This window comes from Phyllobates terribilis, unplaced genomic scaffold, assembly GCF_046119375.1.
Source record: "Phyllobates terribilis strain yellow unplaced genomic scaffold, ASM4611937v1 Scaffold_11__3_contigs__length_659146591, whole genome shotgun sequence".
Taxonomy (NCBI): domain Eukaryota; kingdom Metazoa; phylum Chordata; class Amphibia; order Anura; family Dendrobatidae; genus Phyllobates; species Phyllobates terribilis.
In genome coordinates, this window is record NW_027362771.1 from 110023729 (window position 1) to 110047705 (window position 23977).

Sequence of the window (23977 nt, forward strand, 5' to 3'; positions counted from 1 at the left end):
GTTTGGGCACACAGGGGCTCTCCAAACGCAACATGATGTCCGCTAACAATTTGAGCCGACAATTTGTTAGCGGATACCATGTTGCATTTGGAGAGTCCCTGTGTGCCTAAACATGGCAGCTCCCCCACAAATGACCCCATTTTAGAAACTAGACCCCCCAAGGCACCTATCTAGATGCATAGTGAGCACTTGGAACCCCCAGGTGTTTCACAAATTGATTCATAAATATGAAAAAGTGTTTTTTTTTTCACTTTTTCATTTTTACGAATCAATTTGTGAAGCACCAGGGACTCTCCAAATGCAACATGGTATCCGCTAACAAATTGTCGGCTCAAATTGTTAGCGGACATCATGTTGCGTTTGGAGAGCCCCTGTGTGCCCAAACATTGGAGCTCCCCCACAAGTGACCCCATTTTGGAAACTAGACCCCCAAAGGCACCTATTTAGATGCATAGTGAGCACTTGGAACCCCCAGGTGCTTCACAAATTGATTCGTAAAAATGAAAAAGTGAAAAAAAAAACACTTTTTCATATTTATGAATCAATTTGTGAAACACCTGGGGGTTCCAAGTGCTCACTATGCATCTAGATAGGTGCCTTGGGGGGTCTAGTTTCCAAAATGGGGTCACTTGTGGGGGAGCTCCAATGTTTGGGCACACAGGGGCTCTCCAAACGCAACATGATGTCCGCTAACAATTTGAGCCGACAATTTGTTAGCGGATACCATGTTGCATTTGGAGAGTCCCTGTGTGCCTAAACATGGCAGCTCCCCCACAAATGACCCCATTTTAGAAACTAGACCCCCCAAGGCACCTATCTAGATGCATAGTGAGCACTTGGAACCCCCAGGTGTTTCACAAATTGATTCATAAATATGAAAAAGTGTTTTTTTTTTCACTTTTTCATTTTTACGAATCAATTTGTGAAGCACCAGGGACTCTCCAAATGCAACATGGTATCCGCTAACAAATTGTCGGCTCAAATTGTTAGCGGACATCATGTTGCGTTTGGAGAGCCCCTGTGTGCCCAAACATTGGAGCTCCCCCACAAGTGACCCCATTTTGGAAACTAGACCCCCAAAGGCACCTATTTAGATGCATAGTGAGCACTTGGAACCCCCAGGTGCTTCACAAATTGATTCGTAAAAATGAAAAAGTGAAAAAAAAAACACTTTTTCATATTTATGAATCAATTTGTGAAACACCTGGGGGTTCCAAGTGCTCACTATGCATCTAGATAGGTGCCTTGGGGGGTCTAGTTTCCAAAATGGGGTCACTTGTGGGGGAGCTCCAATGTTTGGGCACACAGGGGCTCTCCAAACGCAACATGATGTCCGCTAACAATTTGAGCCGACAATTTGTTAGCGGATACCATGTTGCATTTGGAGAGTCCCTGTGTGCCTAAACATGGCAGCTCCCCCACAAATGACCCCATTTTAGAAACTAGACCCCCCAAGGCACCTATCTAGATGCATAGTGAGCACTTGGAACCCCCAGGTGTTTCACAAATTGATTCATAAATATGAAAAAGTGTTTTTTTTTTCACTTTTTCATTTTTACGAATCAATTTGTGAAGCACCTGGGGGTTCCAAGTGCTCACTATGCATCTAGATAGGTGCCTTGGGGGGTCTAGTTTCCAAAATGGGGTCACTTGAGGGGGAGCTCCAATGTTTGTGCATGCAGTAGCTCTCCAAACGCAACATGGCGTCCGCTAACAATTTGAGCCGATTTTCCATTCAATTTGCTAGCGGACACCATGTCGAGTTTGGAGAGCCCCTGTGTGCCCAAACTTTGGAGCTCCCCCACAAGTGACCCCATTTTGGAAACTAGACACCCCAAGGCACCTATCTAGATGCATAGTGAGCACTTGGAACCCCCAGGTGCTTCACAAATTGATTCGTAAAAATGAAAAATTGAAAAAAAAACACTTTTTCATATTTATGAATCAATTTGTGAAACACCTGGGGGTTCCAAGTGCTCACTATGCATCTAGATAGGTGCCTTGGGGGGTCTAGTTTCCAAAATGGGGTCACTTGTGGGGGAGCTCTAATGTTTGGGCACACAGGGACTCTCCAAATGCAACATGGTATCCGCTAACAAATTGTCGGCTCAAATTGTTAGCGGACATCATGTTGCGTTTGGAGAGCCCCTGTGTGCCCAAACATTGGAGCTCCCCCACAAGTGACCCCATTTTGGAAACTAGACACCCCAAGGCACCTATCTAGATGCATAGTGAGCACTTGGAACCCCCAGGTGTTTCACAAATTGATTCATAAATATGAAAAAGTGTTTTTTTTTCACTTTTTCATTTTTACGAATCAATTTGCAAAGCACCTGGGGGTTCCAAGTGCTCACTATGCATCTAGATAGGTGCCTTGGGGGGTCTAGTTTCCAAAATGGGGTCACTTGTGGGGGAGCTCCAATGTTTGTGCACGCAGTAGCTCTCCAAACGCAACATGGCGTCCGCTAACAATTTGAGCCGATTTTCCATTCAATTTGTTAGCGGACACCATGTCGCGTTTGGAGAGCCCGTGATGTGCCTAAACAGTGGAGCTCCCCCACAAGTGACCCCATTTTGGAAACTATACCCCTCAAGGATTTTATTAAGGTGTATAGTGAACATTTTGAACCCAGAGGTACGACACAGAATTTGTTTACATTAGGTCATCATATTGAATAAGTTGTCATTAGTCTTGAGCGCAAGTGCTCGCTACTTGAGTTTGCATCGGGTACTCAGGTATGCACCATGTACAGCGTGTGCTCGATGGACATGCTCGAGTCCCTGCTCCGCATGTTTCACGGTTATTAGACACCCAAAAAAAAACATGCGGGGATCGCTCGTGCATGGCAGGCAATCCCCGTAAAGTTTTTTTGGCCGCGAAGCATATGGGGCAGAGACTCGAGCATGTCACTCAAATACCCACGATACTCAATGTATACCAGAGCACCCGATGCAAACTCAAGTAGCGAGCACTTGCGCTCAACACTAGTCGCCATATCGTCATCTTTTTTCTTACTTTTGAAAAAAATCCCAACCCCATCACAACCCTAAACCCAACCCTAACCCCAACCCGAGCCCTAACCGTAGCACAACCCTAACCGTAGCACAACCCTAACCCTAGCACAACCCTAACCCTAGCACAACCCTAACCCCAAACCCAGCCCTAACCCTAGCCCAATCCTAACCCAAGAGTGTATTTTTGACGCCGTTCCTCGTGCGGTATAAGTGATTAGACAACTTTATTCTTCGGGTCGGTGTGATTACAGCAATACCAGAATCATATGGGGTTTTTATGACTGACAGCTGTCACACACAAAAAGACGCATTTTTTGTAAAATCTAGTTTTTGCATCGCCATATTTTGAGAGCTATAATTTTTCCAGATTTTGGCAGACAGTCATGTGATGGCTCGTTTTTTGCGGGATGAGTTGACGTTGTTATTGGTGCCATTTTCAGGCACGTGACGTTTTTTGATCGCTTTCTATTCCGATTTTTGGGAGGCAGAATAAACAAAAACCAACAATTCAGGAATTGTTTTTTTTTTTTTTTTATTCTGTTCCGCGTGTGGTAAAAGTGATAAGGCAGCTTTATTCTTCGGGTCAGTACGTTTACAGCGGTACCACATTTATATCGTTTTTCTATGTTTTGCACTTTTACATAATAAAAGCAATTTTATAGAAAAAAATATTTTTTAGCATAGCTTTATTCTGAGAGCTATAACTTTTTTATTTTTCGGCTGATGGAGCTGTATGTCAGCTTGTTTTTTGCGGGACGAGATGACGTTTTCAGCGGTACCATTTTTATTTATATTCGTCTTTTTGATCGCGTGTTATTCCATTTTTTATTTGGCGGTATGGTGATAAAGCATTGTTTTTTGCTTCGTTTTTTTTTTTTTTTTTTACCGTGTTCACTGAAGGGGTTAACTAGTGGGACAGTTTTATAGGTCAGGTTGTTCCGGACGCGGCGATACCAAATATGTGTACTTTTATTGTTTTTTTTTATAATAATATTTATTGATGGGTACATTATATTTTTATTTTTGGTGGATTATTTTATTTATTTTTTTTTTATATTTTTGCAATTTTTTTTTTTTTTTTTTTTCACTTACTGACAGTTTTTATACTTTATTACTTTGTCCCACTATGGGACTTTCACTTTTTTTTCTCTGATCGCCTGCATGGCACAGGAATGCAGCACCATCCCTGTGTCATACAGGCTATCAGCGCTGCACAGTGAGAAGATTGTTTGGAGATGCACTGCGCATGTCCAAACAATCTTCCTGCTGTCTGGTGACTCGGATGTTGTCATGACGACATCGAGTCGTCATGGCAACACCCGGGAAGCCTTTGCAGACAGCGCTGGAAGCCGGAAGAGGAGGTGAGTATCTGCGATCACCTCCCCTTGCCCCCGCAATGCTGCGATCGGCTGCGATCGACTTCGATCGCAGCATCGCATGGGTTAATGTGCTGGGAGCGGTGCAGGACCGCTCCCTGCACATAGTATCGGGTGTCAGCTGTGACAATCAGCTGACACCCGGCGGCGATCGCGCCCGCACAGCCTGTGTGCGCGCGCGATCGCGGTGACGTACTAATACGGGTCTGGCTCTTAAGTCCCAGGGCACAGACGCGTATTAGTACGTCAGATGTTATTAAGGGGTTAAAGGGGTTTCCCCACGAACAAAAGTTCATTTTAATCAATAGATCTTGGAATAATAATGAGTTCCACAATTGGATGTGTTTAAATAAAATGTTCCTGTGCTGAGATAATCTTATAAATGTGCTCCTGCTGTGTACTGTGTAATGGCTGTGTCTGACTGTACAGGAACATGGTCTGATTATACCACATCTCCTGGGCAGGAGGGAAGGCAAAATAATATATAGATATTACAACAGGGGATTGCAGCTGATTTTTTTCTTTGAAGTAAAACATTGTTTAAAAACAGGCAGAGAAATGTTTTACCTCACAGAAAGAATCAGCTGTGATCCCCTGCTGTAATGTCTGTATACTCTTTTGGGCCCTCCTCTGCCCAGGAGCTGTGGTATGAACAGACCATGTTCCTGTACGGTCAGACACAGCCATTAGCAGTACATAGCAGGGGCACATTTATAAGATTATCTCAGCACAGATACATTTTATTTAACACATCCAATTGTGGAAAGTATTATTATTCCAAGATGTATTAATTACAATGAACTTTTGTTCGTGGGAAAACCCCCTTAAAGCTTAAAATCCATGTCATCTCTGCCACATTCTAAACAGATTTTAGTCATTTGTCCCCTAATAAAGATTGTATCTTTTTTGTAAGAAATCTAGAGTAGAAGCCATGTGCAAATCAGGCTGAAAGTTCACTGGGGGCATGTGAATGCACTTTGACTGCTTCTTAAAGGTGAATAGAAAAAATATCTTTAAAGGCTTTCTCCATCACTTTACAATTAAAGGGAACTTGTCATTATATTCATGCTGTCAGAACCACGGGTAATATGAATCAGAGCCTGATTGCACAATTGCAACCAAATATGTTTTAATCTGCAGCGTTTCAGAGAAAACATATTTTGAGATGCTGACTTGAAACTATTCCAGGTGACTGACACGTCTCTCCCATGTGAGTACATAGGAAGAGAAAGAGACCTGCTAATCAACTAAAGCAGAGAGGAGAGTAGCTGGCTGCAGACAACATTGGACTAGTCAGGTCTCTCTTTATAGTCCCTGGCCAGTTTTTCAAACTATGTTTTATATGAAATGCAGCAGTGTCTCAGAGTGAAACCTACCTGGTTGCAATCATGCAGCCAGGCTCTGATTCCTGCTGTCTGTGGTTCAGGCAGCATGTATCTAATGACAGGTTGCCTTTAAAGCATAACACTAACACATGTAATAGCAATGCTATATGTTTATGCAGGTTGTTATATAGAAGTTTACATGCAATAAGTTGACTTCAAATACCATCATTTTTACTGTTCCTATCCATGTTTGGCTCTTTAAGAACAATAATTGCATCATTTAAAGCAAAAATGATCAATTCTGATTGAACTATTGTTACACGCACGCCGCTAGGTTCAGATTGGGGCATGACAGGTTATATAAATTCTTTGGAATCCTGGGGGAACCATTAGTCAGGGCGATCATAGACGATGTGCTGAAGCCTCTCTCAGGCATACAGGGGTATTGATCCTCAGGCACAGACAGACACACTTGACAAAAGTCCTCATAAACAGTAGAACAGTACCATTTAATAAGAAGCTGCACAGCCAGTGCAAGTTAAGTCTTATGAGCAACAATCTCCAGTGACAAGCAGTACAGTTTCCTTAGCAGCACAGCAGTTCACAGTCTTCCCAGTAGTACAGGAGAGCACAGTTCTAATGCAAAGGCACAATAATGAACACAGCATTCTTTACAGCACAGTGAGATGGAGGAGGGGGGGAAGGTTTGCTGAGGGAGATGATCCCTGTGACACCATTTCTTCCAGTCCTTATCTTTCTGCCTGACAATACTCTGCATTGCTAGTTCAGGAACTTTATCTGACCTGTGCTTAGCTTCACTCCTGACTTGAATCCTTTTCACTTGCAGGGGCGCTTCTGTGAGATACAGAACACACACACCACCTTTCTCTTAGGCTCCAGCCAGACGTAAACAGCTTCCCCACAATCCCCCTGGAACTCTTCTCAAACACTCCCCTTCTCCTGTGACAGTGTTAACCCCTCTAGTTGCTGGATGCTTCTAGAGCACAACAATTCCTGTCTCCTGTGCTTGTGTTACTTCTAATAGTTGCTGAATGCTTTTAAAGCAACAGCACTACTTCTGCATGTCACACTCTGCAACAGCACTACTTCTGCATGTCACAGTCTGCAACAGCACTACTTCTGCATGTCACACTATCACTACACTGATTGTTTTTACTGACATATTTTCAAGGCGGGTAGCAATGAATCCTACTTCATAGTGTACAGATTACTCTGAGAAAAGGCATACAATTACAATAAATGATATTCCGCAGAATGTGAGCCCCCGGTATAACTCTCTACAACAGAAGCTTTATTCCTGCTCTCTGTTTTGATAAATGGTGTGTCATGTTATAAGGACATCATGTGGACACAAGTGACACTGGCCAACTGTTGTCAATAAAGTGAGGGGACACATAGTTTATGTTGAGAACTACAGGTCTATAGAGGCAAACAGAGTCATCGATCCTCAATGACTAAACCCTTGTCAATGGTAGCCCATTTATCATACTTGGAGTGAAAATTGGGTTTATGACTCATTCCAGGTCTACCTTGAACTGTATATGTTAAGTCATCCATTCATATGAGATAGCTGCTGAGCAAATGCGTTTTCAGAGGACGGCTGTTTCTCTGAATTCCACATTAATATGTTTAATCAAGTACTCCTGTTTATGTAAGTGGGGAGAGAAGAGTAAGGATAGTTTCGTTGTATATTTCTGCTTTCTGTCTTCATCAGGGTCTTTAGTCTGAAGCCCCGAAAAATGGGATTCAGACAGAGCACCTATCTATGAAGTATGTAAGTATATAAGCCATTGAGCATGATGAGACAAACGGAACTCAAAACCTGCAACTTTGGATGCCGCTTAACGTTTTTCTGGTGATGTCTGTCTTTTATGCAGTACTCAAAATCACAGCAGATTATGGTATTGTGTCCGCCTTAAAAGACATGCTGCTGTAAAAATGTAAAGTTGCAGAGTTTGAACTTGGTTTGCCTCATTCTACTCAATGGCTCTGTTGGGAATTTGTCTGAAACCAGTTTTCCTTGGCTTCAAATGGAAGCCTCTGGCAAAGACTGCAAGGAGGCAGAAATATAATGCGAAAGTAAATTAAAGGGATTGTCTGGTCTTAAACTACAAGTCTGCAGTCATTGTATGTGACTGCAGACTTGTGAATCCTCACATCGTGCGCATTGCATGCTGTGAGGACTCTTCAGTGCGGGCGCTGTGAGTGGGCAGCCATGTAACTACAAACATGCGATACGTTCGGTCACATTCCAACTAGACTGTATCCGACCTCGCTCAATATACTTGCATTGAGCAAGGCTGCACACATCTAGTTGGTATGTGACCGCATGTATGCAAGTCATATACTTGCGGACACGCTCCCGGCGCCGATACTGGAGAATTCTCCCAGCGTGCAGGATCGGACAACCCCTTCAAGCTGCTTCCAGACAAACATGACAAACTAACAAAAGTAGTATTGAGACAACAACAAGTTTCAATACTATGCAGAAACACGAAAACCAAATGTGGGATGTTCCCCTTTTCCCAAGCAAAAGAAAAAGAAGGTGGCCACTGCATCCAATAATGATCAAGTTGCTTTATTATGGCATCACAAATACAGAAACAGCATCAACGTTTAGTCTTATTCTTTATCACGCTAACTTGACAAACATGACAAACAGCTTGATCTTTCACCTACCACCTGCCATCCGGGGAGAGTTGAGAAGTTTCGAAACACATTCATAGACCAATTCTGATGATAGTCTGACCAATTCTTATCTCACGTGTATGAGCAACTTTGGTGTCAATGCCCGTTAAAATAATTCCAGCTGACTTATGTACTTCACCTGTACCTGTTAATTAGCTGACCTAGAGGCTAGGCTCGTGGGGTACCCAGCTCCAGTAGATTCGGTCCTGGAAGTAGTCAGGTGAGTTCTCAGAGCACAGCAGCAATATGATACCTGTTAGAAGAGGTGTACAGTATCTGAGCCTCTCTCATTCTGTCATTTGTGACCTCTGCTACTATATAGGCTGAGGCACTGCAGTCTCTGCAGCATCCAGTGCTGTGTACAAGGAATGAGGACCTCTGACCCATGCACTCATCCAACTCCCTACATGAGCTAGGTGCTGGGATAGCTCCAGCCAGAGACTTGTGATGACAATGCAGGAGCTGATGACATTGATGTGGTGCCAGGAAGACTGTGTGCACAGGGAAGAAGCCTGTGTTCCCATTACAGGCAGTGCAGGGTAAAGCAGCTTTGATGCTCTGCAGTCACTGGGGTTTTTTTTCTGGTCCAGCGTCATGCTGACACTGCTCACTTCTTCTTGATTGGATGTTTCCAGGGACTGACTAAGAATACTGATGGTATTTTACAGAGTAGCTTAGCCACATGGATGAGGATTCCTCAATATCATTCTTCCTTATTCTAATGATCCATTGTTATAGCACATTCTCCTCTATGCTGTAGCTGGAGGTCCTGGTATCAGCAAAGTAAACTATTGCTGGTGGGCACTTGGGTGAAGATTTGCAGCCTGTGTGTGCCAAGTCACCCTGGATGCTCCTGACATGACTGCAGATGCTATTTGTCCAGGAGAACTAGAGGAGAGATGTCCTATGTGCCTGTGTGAGGATTCTCAGCTCCTATGGTGAGTGCTGGGAAGGGTATGATTTCAGCTCAGCTTTGCTGCAGTACATTATTTCTTTCTCCTCCTTGTTTCTTTGACCTTCATTCATTAGCTCTGGAGGGAAATGTATTGTGATGTAGGTTTGGGTTCTCAGCCGTTAAAAGCTTTTGTGTCAGATGTATAGAGAATCCCTGAGATGATGCTCATGGGGTCTAGATTTAGCATGAAGTGCTATAGGGCTGATTTATCATTGCTTACTGTGTATCTATACATTCATACCTTTGTGTGTATAAATGTATCTGTATACATATAGATGTGTTTCTAATAATGTTTCACTGAGTTTATATTTAGTAAAGTAACAATGTGTAATAACATTAAACATTGACTCATTTTTCAGTGTTACTGAGTATCAAGTTATTCAGTGATGTCATGTAACAGAGCTGCAGCAAATATCTTCCAGTAAATCCCATTCATGGATGGATTGTCATTGGCATGAATTCTGCAGCCAGGTGTCCTGTAGACACAGGGGTCTGTTGGGCTTTTTCATGACCTTACTCAGTAGTCGGTTACACACATGGAATTGTTTTCATGTGACGCAGACCCAGCAGATTACATCATTGCAGTTTACTGGGGAGATGAGAGAACCAGACTATACTGATGTTCTCCTTCTTCACCACCCTACAACATCCAATGTGAATTCTGTCTGCTAGAGATAGATTGAATGGAACAAATCTAGATAGAAAAAACCTTTATATCTTTTATTCCACTTTCCGTAATTACAATGAGCTAAATATTTCCAGCAATTATGAATGTCACTAGGCTAAACGCAAGCCCCGAGTGGAAATTCGCTAGAAAGATTGTGGTAAAATTCAAGGACAATCCCTATAGGAGCTTTAATAGCTTCCATTAGTCTTTTTTGGAAAATGAAGAAAAAGATTTTTAAAAAAATCACTGTCAATTTTATTTGGATAATATTGATAATTATATCACTTTTCCCTATATAATTTTAAAATTTTAGAAATATTTATCTCTCCATAAACTACGTTATAGATTTATCAGAAATAATATGTGATATCTTAATTACTCAATAAGTAAAGGTTCAAGTCTAGGGGACATATGGAAATAGCTAAGCGGACTCGCTCCATTCTGTACCTACAGACTTTGATGGTGTGTGAGCAGGCACGGCTTCATTGGTAATGGTATCCCCATAGCTGGAGATTCCCCCAGTCAGACTTTTATGTCATGTCCAGAGTATAAGTATATCATGGGAAAACCTCTTTAACTATAAGTGATGTATTGTCTCTGTGCACCAACATCTCCAATCAAATGTATAGCACACATAGTTACATATGGACATCAAAAAGAAACTGAGAACCTTTGTGAGATAATGATCTGATTTTCCAAATCTGAAGCTGTCCAGAAAACATTTCTGAGACCTTTTATCAAGATCTGCTTGAATGATTTTTAGTAAATGGACATATTGCACCGGTCTAGTAGAACTTCAATCACATTTCACACAATAATGGTTTCCACTAGGATGTATTACTGAACAATCGGAGTGTGAAAGAGTGCTGTAAAGAGCTCTATCTCTGTTACGACTTTATTACTTTACCAGCGTAACAGTACATGTACGTATGTAACAATAGCTTTTAGTGTAAAAAAAGATGGAAATGGCTACCAATCTTACAACAGTGGGCAATGATTCTTAATGCATTTTTTTTGTTAAGAACCCTATATTTGAGACCTCAAGATCATTTTTAGATCTCCTACTGATTGTGAGGCACAAAAGCTTCCTCCTTAAACACTCCAGTCCCACCTAGAATGGAAACTGCGTGGCCCATTGCTCTGGCATCAGCACATGTGACTTGTGACCTTTGCCAGCCTGCGTACCCACTGTTCACGTAAGATGTCACCATTCGGCCACGGCCCCACTATTAGTATTTGGTCAGTATTCGGTCAGTATTTTTTCTCAGGAGTGGGAGACAAAACCAGGAGTGGAACAATCAGAGAAAAGGTATAATAGAAACAAGTCACCAATTCTGTATTTATCACCCACTCCTGGTTTTGGCTCCCACTCCTGAGAAAAAATACTGATTGAATACTGATAGTGGGGCCGTGGCTTTAAAGGAACATTACTTGCATCTACACAATTACATGTGCCATTATACACTCCCTGCAATTAAAACATTTTAAACATTACAAAACATATCAAGCCCATATGGTTTCAACTATCAAGGTGTGAGTTTTTCCTGTGAATTACAGAGAACCTGGTGGTTGTTGGACCTTAAAGGGCTATTCCTATCTCCAAGATCCTATCCCAATATGTAGTAGGCTTAATAATAATAATAATAGCAAACACCTCAAATTAGAAATGTAGTATAGTTCTTTTGATTTACTGTGTCACTTATCCCATGTGCAGGGAATTGCAGTAGCTAAGGTATCTATGGTTACGACCACTAACAACTAACTGTCGCTATATATGTGGTATTAACCATAGATACCTAAGCTAATGCAATGCCCTGCACATAGGGTAAGCGACAGCTTATTTTAAATTGGAAGTGTTTTCTAATATTATTATTATTACACCTACAACATATTGGGATAGGATCTTGGAGGTGGGAATACCCTTTTAAGTTCTTGACAGAGTTGTTTTTTATTAAAGGGAATCTGTAACCGGGTTTTTGCCACCTCATCTGCGAACAGCATGATGTAAGAAAAGAGACCAAGATTCTAATGATATATCACTTAGTTTACTGGGTGTGGTAGTTCTAATACAATTAGAGTTTTTAGATGTGGTAGGTAGCAGAGCTCAGAAAGCTAACCCTGCCCCCACCATAGCCTTCTGTGTACATTGTCTGTTGACAGTATGCTGCTAATCAGTGCTGGGGGTGTGGTCGGACAAGGAAGCACACAAGCTGTAGTCCCAGCAGTGATAATCTTCTGCTGATAAAACACTCATTGTACTGAAGCAACAGCACACAGCCTAATAAGTGATACATCATTGAAATCAGTGTTTCTGTGCCTACCTCATGGTGTCCTCAGATTACATAGCAAAAACCTGCTGACAGATTCCCTTTAACATGGTGTATAAATATTCTGTATACTGTTAGTGGGTAGCATAATTCAATAAAAAAAACAAGAGCAGATTTATAGTGGCAAGCACCTTTAGTAAGAATCCACAAATCTAGAACATGAGAGTATGTGAATCACCTAACTGCTAGCTAGGCAATGACAGATTAGGGTGAGGTAGATTATGCAGCTTTTCGTCTGGGTTCACAGATATCCATTTTGTCATGCTCAGTTTTTTAAGTCTTAAAGGGGTATTTCCATCTCCAAGATTCTATCCCAAAATGTAGTAAGTATAATAATATTAGCAAATACCTCCAATTAGAAATGTATTATAGTTTTTTGGATTCACTATGTCTCTTTCCTCATATGCAGGCATTGCAGGACATTAGGTATGAATGGTTATGACCACTAGCTAACTAGCTGTCACTATATCAGTGGACGTAACCATGGATACCTAAGGTCCTGCAATGCCCTGTACATGAGGAAATAGACATTGTAAATCAGAGAAACTATACTACATTTCTAGTTGGAGGTATTTGTTAATATTATTATTACTACACCTACTACATATTGGGATAGGATCTTGGAGATGGGAATACCCTTTAAACAACTCAACCGGATCACAAATTATGTAAAATTTGATGGAAAGGTTGCCATCAGGCTTTTCACCATTTTACTCCCAGGAACTGTTCCAGTCCAGAACAAAATATTACATGAAGCAATGTGATTTTGCCACCAAACTGGTGCTTACATCTGTCCAGCGCAGCAACTAAAGCACCAGATAGGTGGGAACGATCCCGTTACAAACAATTAAATGGCAAATAGAAATATTGATGCAGTGCTGGACATATGTGCAGGGGACCTTAAAAGTAACATTTTCTAAAGTTTGGCAAGCATATTGGAAGTTTTTTACTTTCATGTATTGCCAGTTCATAAGGATTTTTTTTTAAATCCCTAGAAAACCCCTTCAATTTTGCCACACATTACATGACTGCTTGGAAGAGGGAATATATTTAAGTTGTCAGTAGGGATGAGCGGACCCAAACTTTAAAGTTCAGCGTTGGTACCAGACAGTTACTGTCCCCGGAAGTCCGCTGCAATGTTTGGAGTTCTGGGGGAAGTTCGTTGCAGAGAGTGAGACAGAGAGAGAGAGAATTTTCTGGTTCAAAAATCCGGGTCCCCATCGTCTTCAAGTTCTGGTTCAAGGTCGGGTATAGTTCTCGTACCGAACCGAAATTTGAAATAAAGTTCGGGTCGGGTACCAGAACCCAAACTTCCACGGGTCTGCTCATCCCTAGTTGGCAGTATCAGATGGGTAAGGGTCTGACACATGGCACCCCCATGATCTACTGTTATTAGGGGCAGCCGGATATGAACATTGTATGCCGCTGAACTACACATCCCCGTTTAAAGAGTAATAATCGCTGGGGGTACAGCAGATCAACTCCCATTGAATCACTGAATGACCTGTGCTTACATTTTTGTCACAGGTCACTGCAGAGTATATGGAGTGGGTTCAGGGGCAGAGCTGTCTACATACATGATAGCTGCCAGCTGTATTACATAGCAGCACTTAAATGGTGCTATTGCACCAGCTCCCATTGCTCCCCGAGACATGATTGCAGGTAGCCAATGGGTAACCACCAGCAGGTCCCTGTGAATGCCATATTAATCTTCCTGTAAGACCTCATTCAGATGGCCATGTTGCACGTACGTGTTCTATCAGTGTTTTTCACGGATTCAACACATATCCTTTATAGTCTATGGGGCTGCTCACACGTCCGTGTTTTTTTATTGACCGTGTGTCTGTGCAAAGCTCACAGAGACATGTCTGACTTTTTTCGGCAGCATGGATTAAAGTGCCAATTCAAGTCTATAGGTCCGTGAAAAACACGTACAGCATACGGATGGCATCAGTGTACATTCCATGTGCATTCCCTGTTTAACATTGTGATGGATAGGAGAAGCTTTGTAATTTATGCATACGTGAAAAACACTGATGAAATGCTGATGACACACTGACCAAACAGAAAAACTGTGAAAACCACTGATGCCTGAATAAGGCCTAAAGCTCAGCCAGTGGTTGGGCTTTATAGAAGAACCGCTATTACACTATATATTGCAACACTTTAGTAATGCAGTATATAGTGTAAGTGATCGAGCAACTACAGGTTCAAGTCTCCTAGGGGGACTAAAAAAATAAAAGTGAAAAAAAAAACATTTTTTAAATGTATAAAAGTTTTAATCATCGCTCTTTTCTCCATTCAAAAATACATAAATTAGAAAATTAAAAAAAAAACTTATTTGGCATCATCATGTCCAAAAAATATATAAATGTATTTAAACCATTGATTAAGCATCAAAGAAATAAAAAAAATTATATGCCAAAGTTTCAGTTTTTCGGTCCCTGTGCTTTACTAAAAAATACAATCAAAAGAGATCATATGCACCCCAAAATTCTATCAATAAAGTCTGCAGCTCAGCAAACAAAAAACAAGCTCTCACCAAGCTCCATGGACGGAAAAATAAAGTTACAGATCTGAGAAAATGACGATATAAGCCCATTTTTTTTAGAAGGTCCTGATTTTTTTTACCATTAAAATAAAAAATAAAACCTTATAAGATTGGTATTGACATAATTGTACTCACTTGGAGAATCATATCACCATGTTATTTTTTACTAATGAATGCCATAAAAAGCATCTAATTTATACCAATGAATGTGGTATTTTTACAATAAAGTGTACATCATAAAAACAAAAACCAAAAGAACAAACATTTTCAACACTTCACTGCACTTTAAATTTTTTACCTATTGTTGTACTGTAAAAATCAATACAGCTGTTAATGTCGGACTGGGCTACCAAGGTCCCACCAGTAACCAACTCCATGCAATATGACTGGGTAGATTGTTAAATAAATAAAATGCTGCCTTTGTCTGTACATAGTGATTCAATTATATAATGCAAAGTGCTGCTCATACAAGAGGGTGGTGGCCTACTCCAGCATGAGGGCCCACCGGAGGATTCTCCTGTTCTCCTGTGGGCCAGTCCAAGCTTGCAGCTGTTGATGCAAAACTAAAAAAGTTACTGCTCTTGGAAGAAGAGGAGGAGAAATTGATATTTTTACATTGGCCACTGGGACTTTTCTTTAAACTCTAACTTCCTATTTTTTCAGGAAATCCACATGTACATTAGCTACAATGAACATAATCCTATGTTTTGTATTGAAGTATCTAATGACCAAAGGTCATTGTCAAGGGAGAGGGAGCAGTGATGTAGAGCTGTGTCATAATGACAATGCGCAATGAAAATAACCCCAGTGAGCAGGGATAGCATATTGAGCATGCGTTGGTATTGACAGCCGGAGCATGCTCAGTATAGCAGAGAATAGCAGAAAATATAGCATGCTGCTGCTGTCAATACCAACTCATGCTCAATAAGCACCTGACAGGGTCGTCCCTTTTGACAATTTGTTTTAGGGTGGGGACAGCTTTGGCAGCAGTGCCCGCAGCACCAGCCCCCGATGGCGTCTCATTTGAGAATCTCTAGTACATGCAGAAAGTTCTTAGTTTTGTTTTACATCAAATAGAGAATCATATTAAATTCAGTTAGGTTTCGTTCAACCTCTTTAATGATGACTATAGTGGTACTATTGACGCACCCCCTGGGCCTATGCTGTGCAAGGGGATACCCGGAGCCGGATCGCTGGGGGTTGTAGTTCTCCGTGGCGGTGACCCGGTCCGTGCCCAGGGCGGTCAAACCAGTGGCAGTCTTTTGGTATTGTAAATGTCCGACTACGCCACCCGTGGATTGCGGTCAGTGGGGACCACCGCTGCGCTGCCGACCGCTGAGGCTGATGTTGGTTGCGCAGCTGAGTATGGGATAACTCCCCACGGGAGGAGTATTGCCTCAGGGCAGCTAATATGGATGATGGTGGTAGTGATGGTGTGAGTGTTCCAGTACTGATGGTGCTGGTGCGGTGATGAAACACAGAGACTTGTAATTGCAGTTTCCAAAGCTTTACTCACGGTTGTTATTCAGGTCAATGCTGCAGGCGATGACTGCCCAAGCCGTGCTGCGTCCACCAGGTGAGGGACTCGGTCAACTCCCAGGCAATTCCAGAGCGTGGTTCAGAGCTCCCCTCTCTTCCTTTCTACTGGCCGTCCCCACCAGTGACCCACCTTTGTCCAGCTTCCTCGGGCCTTCTGTTGGCGAAACCTCTCCCGGTTTCCCTGACCCTATGCGGTATGCCTTTCTGGTGGATGTGACGCGCCCCTGGGCCTGTGTCGCGCTGCGTTGCGCACGCGGGAGCTTACCCGGAGCCGGATCTCTTGAGGGTTGTAGTCTCGTGGCGGCGACCCGGTCCGTGCCCAGGGAGTCAAACTGAGCGGCGATGTACTAGCAGTAGATGGTTGGTGACTACGCCACCCGTTGAATGCAGCTATGGAGCTGCCGCTGCAGGGCAGACCGCTGAGGCCGGTGGAAGGATGGTGCAGCGTGGATAGTATAACCCCCAACGGGAGGGGTATGGCCTCAGGGCAGCCGACGTGGATGATGGGGGTAGCAGGAACCACTCAGAGACGGTGCGGTGTAGTTCAGGGTCTTTACTGGTGACAAAGATAGACCCTCCCGGAGTACTTGCTAGTGATAGGGGCCTGGTCAGTCCTTGAGCAGATGGGATCTCCCCTGGCCAGGCGGAGTTGTAGGCCTTCCCAACTAACTGTACTCTTCTGGCTACCTTGCTAGAGGCGGGAATAAGTAGCCCACGTCCCTGAGTGTACCGTGTGGTGCTCACCCGTATGGCCGGTGACTCGGGGCCTTCTAATGGCTTCCGCTCCACGATGGCGGTGCTGGTCCCACGCGTGTGACCGTGCCTTCGGGCTTCTGGGCCAGAGGACCTGAAATCCTCTGCCGGACGGTTTCTGCTGCTGGGTAGGAGTTAGTCCCCACAGCCTCGGACTCCGGGTCCGGTAAGAAATCTTCTCAGTCAGGGCGAGCTCTGTAGCTGCCAGCCCCTGACTTGTTGTAACACTGCTCCCCACAGAGCTCCTGATGTTTCTTGCTATGCTGCTTCTCTTCTCTACTCTTGTTCTGTCTTCTTTCTCACTCACTCTGCCTCAGCCCCGGGTTTATATAGGGGAAGTCCTTCCCCTCCCAAGACTGGGCAGGAGGTGTGGCATGCACAGGATCCCTGACCAAAGGACCTCCCACCTGCTCCCAGACGTAATATCTCTATCACTGTGGCAACCAGACCCCTGGGGTGTCACATTCCCCCCTAGTGAAATTTAGTACTCCGGGACTAAACATATTTTTTAGAAAAACATAACAAGGTATAGCAATAACAATACAATAAGAAAAACACATAAGATGGTTACGGCGTGTCCGCAACCGGGTGCAGTTTTGAAAAGCAAGGTGTCCATTTCACCAAAACAGGGAGACGTAACCAGGTAGGGGCCTGTCCTGCCCCGAGTCCTTAACAGTCTTTAGTCCATCCTGGGTTACGCTCCAACTATGTACAAGGATTCCCGGTAAATCCACCAAGGACTCCTAAAAAGAACTAGAAACACAAAATTATACACAAGCAACTATAAACAAGTAAACATTATAAGATAGCTTAAACATTTAGATCCTCCAACGTGCGGGTAGCTGGCCTCTAGTGGCCCTAGTGGACCTACGGAGCTGACTGTCTGGCCCTGAACTACAGGGTGTAAGAGCTGTCAAGGGTAAACTGGGCAGCTGTCTATGGGCCCTCTGGCTCACTAGGGGTATGGCAGGCTCACTATAAGCAGAGGGTTGATTTTCTGGGTCTGCTTGTGTAGAGTCTTCTGCCTCCTGGACCGGCTGTTCTTCCAGCTCTACCGGTTGCTCCGTAGGTTCTTGGGAGGATGGTTGGAGGAAGGTGAGTACGGGTACCACAACTGCACCATTGACTTGAGTCCAAGACCGAGGGAAGTCCCCGAGCACAGTACTAACCATATCTTCCCTTTCCTCTACGGGTCGATGGTCTTCTTGTTCCTCTTCAGGGTTCCTCAGTTGTTCGGGACACTTCTTCAGGTGGTCCCGGGATACAATGGCTGTGGTTTCCCCTCCGTCTTTACTGATGGTACAGACCTTCGGGTTTTCGTGGCTTGAGGGCAGTACGGTGTACGGGTCCTTCTCCCACTGGTCGTCCAACTTGTGGAGCCGTCTCTTCCTCTTCAAGACCTGCTCTCCGGGTACCAGGGGAACAGCGGGAGCATACTGGTTGTAAGTTTTCTCTTGTCTTTCCCTAGCCTGACAGAGACTTCGCTCCACGCTCTCCTGTACTCTCCGGTACTGCTGCTGCCTCTCTGTGTCCCAGTCTGTTTCTGGTGAAGTGTCCTCGGGTGTCAGGACTCCCATTTCCAGGTCAACAGGTAACTTACCAGGTCTTGCCCTCATTAGGTAAGCCGGGGTACAGTTGGTGGAACCTACCGGGATGTGGTTGTATAGGTCCACCAGATCGGGCAACTTCTCAGGCCACAGACTGCGTTCTTCCAGGGGCAACGTTTTTAGAAGATCCATTACCACCTGGTTCATTTTCTCACAAAGTCCATTAGTTTGCGGATGGTAGGGTGTCGTCCTTATCTTCCGGCAGCCATACAGATTGCAGAATTCCTGGAAGACCTCCGCTTCAAAGGCAGGTCCCTGGTCCGTCAGCACTTGGTCCGGGTACCCGTGTGGACGGCAAAAGTGCTGCTGGAAGGCTCTAGCTGCTGTTTGAGCCGTTAAGTCCTTGACGGGGACGACAACCAGAAACCGGGAGTAATGATCCACGATGGTTAACGCGTAGACGTAGCCACTTCTGCTTGGGGTCAGTTTTACATGATCCAAGGCTACCAGTTCCAACGGTTGCCGGGTGACGATGGACTGCAGGGGAGTCTTCTGGCTGGCGCGGTCCTTCCTTCTCAGGTTGCACGGGCCACAGTCTCTGCACCACTTCTCAATGGTTCCCCTCATGCCTACCCAGTGGAATCGCTCGCGCAGCAGGAACTCCAGCTTCTTCCACCCGAAGTGTCCAGCTCCGTCGTGGTATGCCTCCATCACCATGGCTGCGTCTCTTCGTGGCACCACTACTTGCCAGAGTAATTCATGCGTCCGGGAGTTAACCATTCTGCGGCACAACTTCCCTTTGTAGAGGAACAGTCGACTCTTCTCTGCCCATAGTTGTTTGGCTTCCTCCGGAGCGTCTGGTTCAAGGCGAGCCTCCGGCCGAGTCAGCATCTCCTTCACCAGTCGGACGGCAGGGTCGCTGTCTTGCGTTTCCGCCCAGTTGTAGTGAGGTAAGGGGTTCAACGTAGCAGCCTGCTTACTCCTTACCCGGTGGGAATACTGGATAGTCCCATGACGGTGGAACGCAGGGAGTTCAATTTCTTCCAGTCCCTCCGGATCTTCTCCTTCGTCCGGCAGGTTGGGCATCCTGGACAGGGCGTCCGCGTTAGTATTGGAGCGCCCTGCCCGGTATTTGATTATGAACTCGTAGTTGGACAGACGGGCCATCCACCTCTGCTCCAGGGCACCGAGTCTTGCCGTGTCCAGGTGTGTCAACGGGTTGTTATCCGTGTACACGGTGAACCGGGAAGAAGCAAGGTAATGCTTAAAGCGCTCAGTGACTGCCCATACCACGGCCAGGAACTCTAGCTTAAATGAGCTATAATTCTCGGGGTTCCTTTCGGTGGGTCGCAGTTTTCGGCTGGCGTAGGCGATTACTCGTTCTTTCCCCTGCTGGATCTGGGACAGTACGGCTCCTAGCCCGATGTTACTGGCGTCGGTGTAGAGGATGAAGGGCTGGCTATAATCCGGGTACGCCAAGATTTCATCCCCCGTGAGGGCCATCTTCAGCTGGCGGAAGGACTCTTCTTCTAGCTCTTCCCATTTGAAGGGCGGCTTCTGGTTCTTGGCTTTCCGGGACTGGCCTATCAGGAGGTCCTGCATAGGCGCTGCCTTTTTGATGAAACCGGGAATAAACCTTCGGTAGTAGCCTACCAACCCGAGGAACTGCCGCACTTCTTTTACGCTGGAGGGGCTTGGCCATCCCTTAATTGCGGTGATCTTATCGGGGTCGGGAGCCACTCCGTCAGCGCTCACCACGTGTCCCAGGTACTGCACCTTTGGTTTCAGGAGGTGACACTTGGAGGGTTTCACCTTTAGGCCGTAACTCGCCAGAGCTTCGAACACCTCCGCCAGGTGTTTCAGGTGGTCCTCATAAGTTTTGGAGTATACGATGACATCGTCCAGGTACAACAGGACCGTCTCGAAGTTTCTGTGGCCCAGACAGCACTCCATTAATCGTTGGAAGGTTCCTGGGGCGTTGCAGAGTCCGAACGGCATGCAGGTGAACTCACTAAGTCCCATCGGGGTGGTGAATGCGGTCTTCTCCCGGTCCGCCTCTGCTACAGGAACCTGCCAGTACCCGCTAGTGAGATCCAAGGTAGAGAAGAAGTTAGCAGATCTTAAAGCAGCCAATGACTCCTCTATCCTTGGTAAGGGGTACGCATCCTTGTGTGTGATACGGTTGATTTTCCGGTAATCTACACACATCCTCATGGTGTTGTCTTTCTTTTTGACTAAAACTAGCGGGGCTGCCCAGGGGCTACAGCTATCCCGGATTACCCCAGCCTCCTTCATGTCTCTAAGCATCCCCTTGGCGTGTTGGTAATGTGCAGGGGGTACGGGTCGATACCTCTCTTTTATGGGAGGATGATCTCCCGTGGGGATGCGGTGTTCTACCCCCTTGACTCGCCCGAAGTCTAACGGGTGTTTACTAAACACTCTCTCATACTCTTGAACCACCCGGTAGACTCCATGTTTCTGGTGGGAGGGAGTGGAGTCAGTTCCCAAGTGTAGTTGCTGACACCAATCCTCCATTACTTTCTTAGAGCCGTTACCTTCCTCCGGGTGAGATGGAGGCAAGGGTTCCACAGACTGTATAGAGTTTTGGTTGATGGTATATAATTTTGCTAGCGTGGCATACTGGGGCAGGTACACTTCCCTCTCCCCGATATTGATTATGCGGACGGGCACCCTCCCATGGCGTACATTGACCACCCCCCGTGCTGTCAAAATGGTGGGCCTACTGTCTGAGTAAACTGGTTCTACCATTGCCTGGTAATCTCTACCTCTCAGACCAATAGCTGCCCGGCACCAAATCATCATTTCGCTTTTTGGGGGCATGGCAATAGGGAAAGGGTCACACATTCTTACGCTACCAATCTCACCGCCGGAGAGTTCCACCTGTTGCCGTCGCATCAGTGCCCGGATCTCTTTCTGGAGCACTCGCTGCTCGCCGGAGCTGGCGTTCTTGGCAACCTGCTGTAGAAGGAAAATCACCTCTGCAAGACAATTCTCAATTACATTAGTTCCTAGAGTTATTTTTGGGTGGCTCTCATGTTTGTCAATGTCTACAATGATCAGTCCCTGTGCTGCCAGTTCGACTCTACCGATTTTGATGGTCACCTCTTTAAATCCGATCTGTGGCACGGGCTGGCCATTGCTGGCGATGATACTCAAGTCGTCGTCAGGGTAGCGGGTAATATCCGAGTCATTCCAGTACTGCTTAAAGAGCACGTACGGGATAGTGGTGACCTGTGACCCGGTGTCCAGTAGGGCACTCATGGGAATGCCATCCAGTACCACAGGCAAGACTGGACGTCCTCCCACATATCTGTCGCGCCAGTTCGATGGGCCTGGTGATCTTTTTCCTGGGGGTTGGCCCTCTACCCCAGGTTGTGCCCGTTTAAAGAACAGTACCTTTCCATATGTCCGGGTTGATTGCAGCGGCGGCAGATGGGTCGTCCGTCCTCGCTGTATCGGTCACTGGGTCTTCCTCTGGCCGGTGGGGTCCTCCTTGGTCGACGCCACGGGATGTCCTCCGGTCCGGATGCCAGCTGGATCTTCCCTGGGGTGGAAACCTGTAAAGACTGCACAGTTCGGGTTAGCGCAGCAACGCTCTTAGCTAGCTCTTGGACCTGATGGCGTAGGTCTGGAGCCGGGTCATTGTCCAAAGCCTGCGCATCAGCTCCCACAGGCCCTGCGGACAAGGGCGCCGCCTCCTGGTGGTAAGTGATAGCTGGGCGCCTGTGGGTCACAATGCCACCCGGTGCCGGTTCTCGGAGCACCCGGATGGCTCTGTCCTTGAACTGTGCAAAGTCCAGATGGGGATCCTGTAAGGCCATTGCCCGCAACTGGGTTCGGTGGGCATTGCAATATAAACCCTCTATAAATTGTTCAGTCAACAGCCTGTCCTCGTTTCCCACCCCATCAGGGTCGGTCTGCTTTATGGCCCTCAGGGCCTCTTGTAGGTTTAGTGCATAGTCCCTTATACTCTCATGCGCTCGCTGCTTGCACCCGTAGAATCTAAGCTTAATCTCGGCTGAGGTGCGGGTATCAAAGGTGTCCTTCAGCCGGGTTAGTATCCCTGCGACAGTCTTCCTCCCAGGTGGCCAGGATTTTACTTCCCTTTTGGCTGCCCCAGTTAGTTGGGCCACCAGGATGCTCACTTTTTGCTCTTCTGTGAGGGGGTACACCTGGAAGAGGCTATCCAGCTTTTCTCTAAAGTCATGCAGGGTATGTGACTCCCCTGAGTACTGGGGTAGCCAAGCTGCTCCCGGGATATAGGGCATGGTGAAGGGCATAACTGCAGCAGCGGTGGCGCTGGCGGGGGTTGAGGCAGTGAAGCTCTCCTCCGTATCCGACATCTTCCTCCCCCCTAGTGGACCGTGGCCTACCTTGCGATGATCCTGTTCCGTAGGCCGCTGCTCCGCAGTGGATCGTCAGGGTTGAGGACCTTCCGTCGCGCTCCGGTGACGTCGGCGTCTGCTGGGCTCCTTCCAGGACCTTACGCAACGTCCGGACGTGAGGCGGGGCTTCAGCTCTCGCGCGCTTTCGGAGTCCACGCCCCTCTTCTTCCCGCGCGGCGTCCTCAAGATGGCGTCCAATGGCGGGAAAACTCCACGGATGGCGGGAAGAAGGTCGAAGATGGCGCCGGATGGCGGGAAAACTTCGCGGATGGCGGGAAGAAGGTAGAAGAAGGCGCCGGATGGCGGGAAACCTCCACGGATAGCGGGAATCTTCACCACTGGTAAGTTTGAACAGTCTTTGCTTTTCAGGCACGCAGTACCCGGTGGTTGCGGGCACGAAATCCTGCCGACTACGCCAAAGTTGACGCGCCCCTGGGCCTGTGTCGCGCTGCGTTGCGCACGCGGGAGCTTACCCGGAGCCGGATCTCTTGAGGGTTGTAGTCTCGTGGCGGCGACCCGGTCCGTGCCCAGGGAGTCAAACTGAGCGGCGATGTACTAGCAGTAGATGGTTGGTGACTACGCCACCCGTTGAATGCAGCTATGGAGCTGCCGCTGCAGGGCAGACCGCTGAGGCCAGTGGAAGGATGGTGCAGCGTGGATGGTATAACCCCCAACGGGAGGGGTATGGCCTCAGGGCAGCCGACGTGGATGATGGGGGTAGCAGGAACCACTCAGAGACGGTGCGGTGTAGTTCAGGGTCTTTACTGGTGACAAAGATAGACCCTCCCGGAGTACTTGCTAGTGATA

General features: G+C 46.1%; 1 protein-coding gene across 2 annotated transcripts in view; it reads left to right on the forward strand.

Moving 5' to 3' along the window:
• The window catches only part of ANO4 (anoctamin 4), a 344842-nt gene that overhangs the window by 89500 nt on the left and 231365 nt on the right, over positions 1-23977 (forward strand). The window contains exon 1 of one of the 2 annotated variants that reach the window (XM_073651463.1): positions 8932-9363. The exons of the other annotated variant lie outside the window; for it this stretch is intronic. The gene's annotated coding sequence lies outside the window, so the exon portion shown is untranslated. Of the gene's footprint in view, positions 1-8931; positions 9364-23977 lie in introns of those variants that run through there. 2 annotated transcript variants of the gene reach the window in all.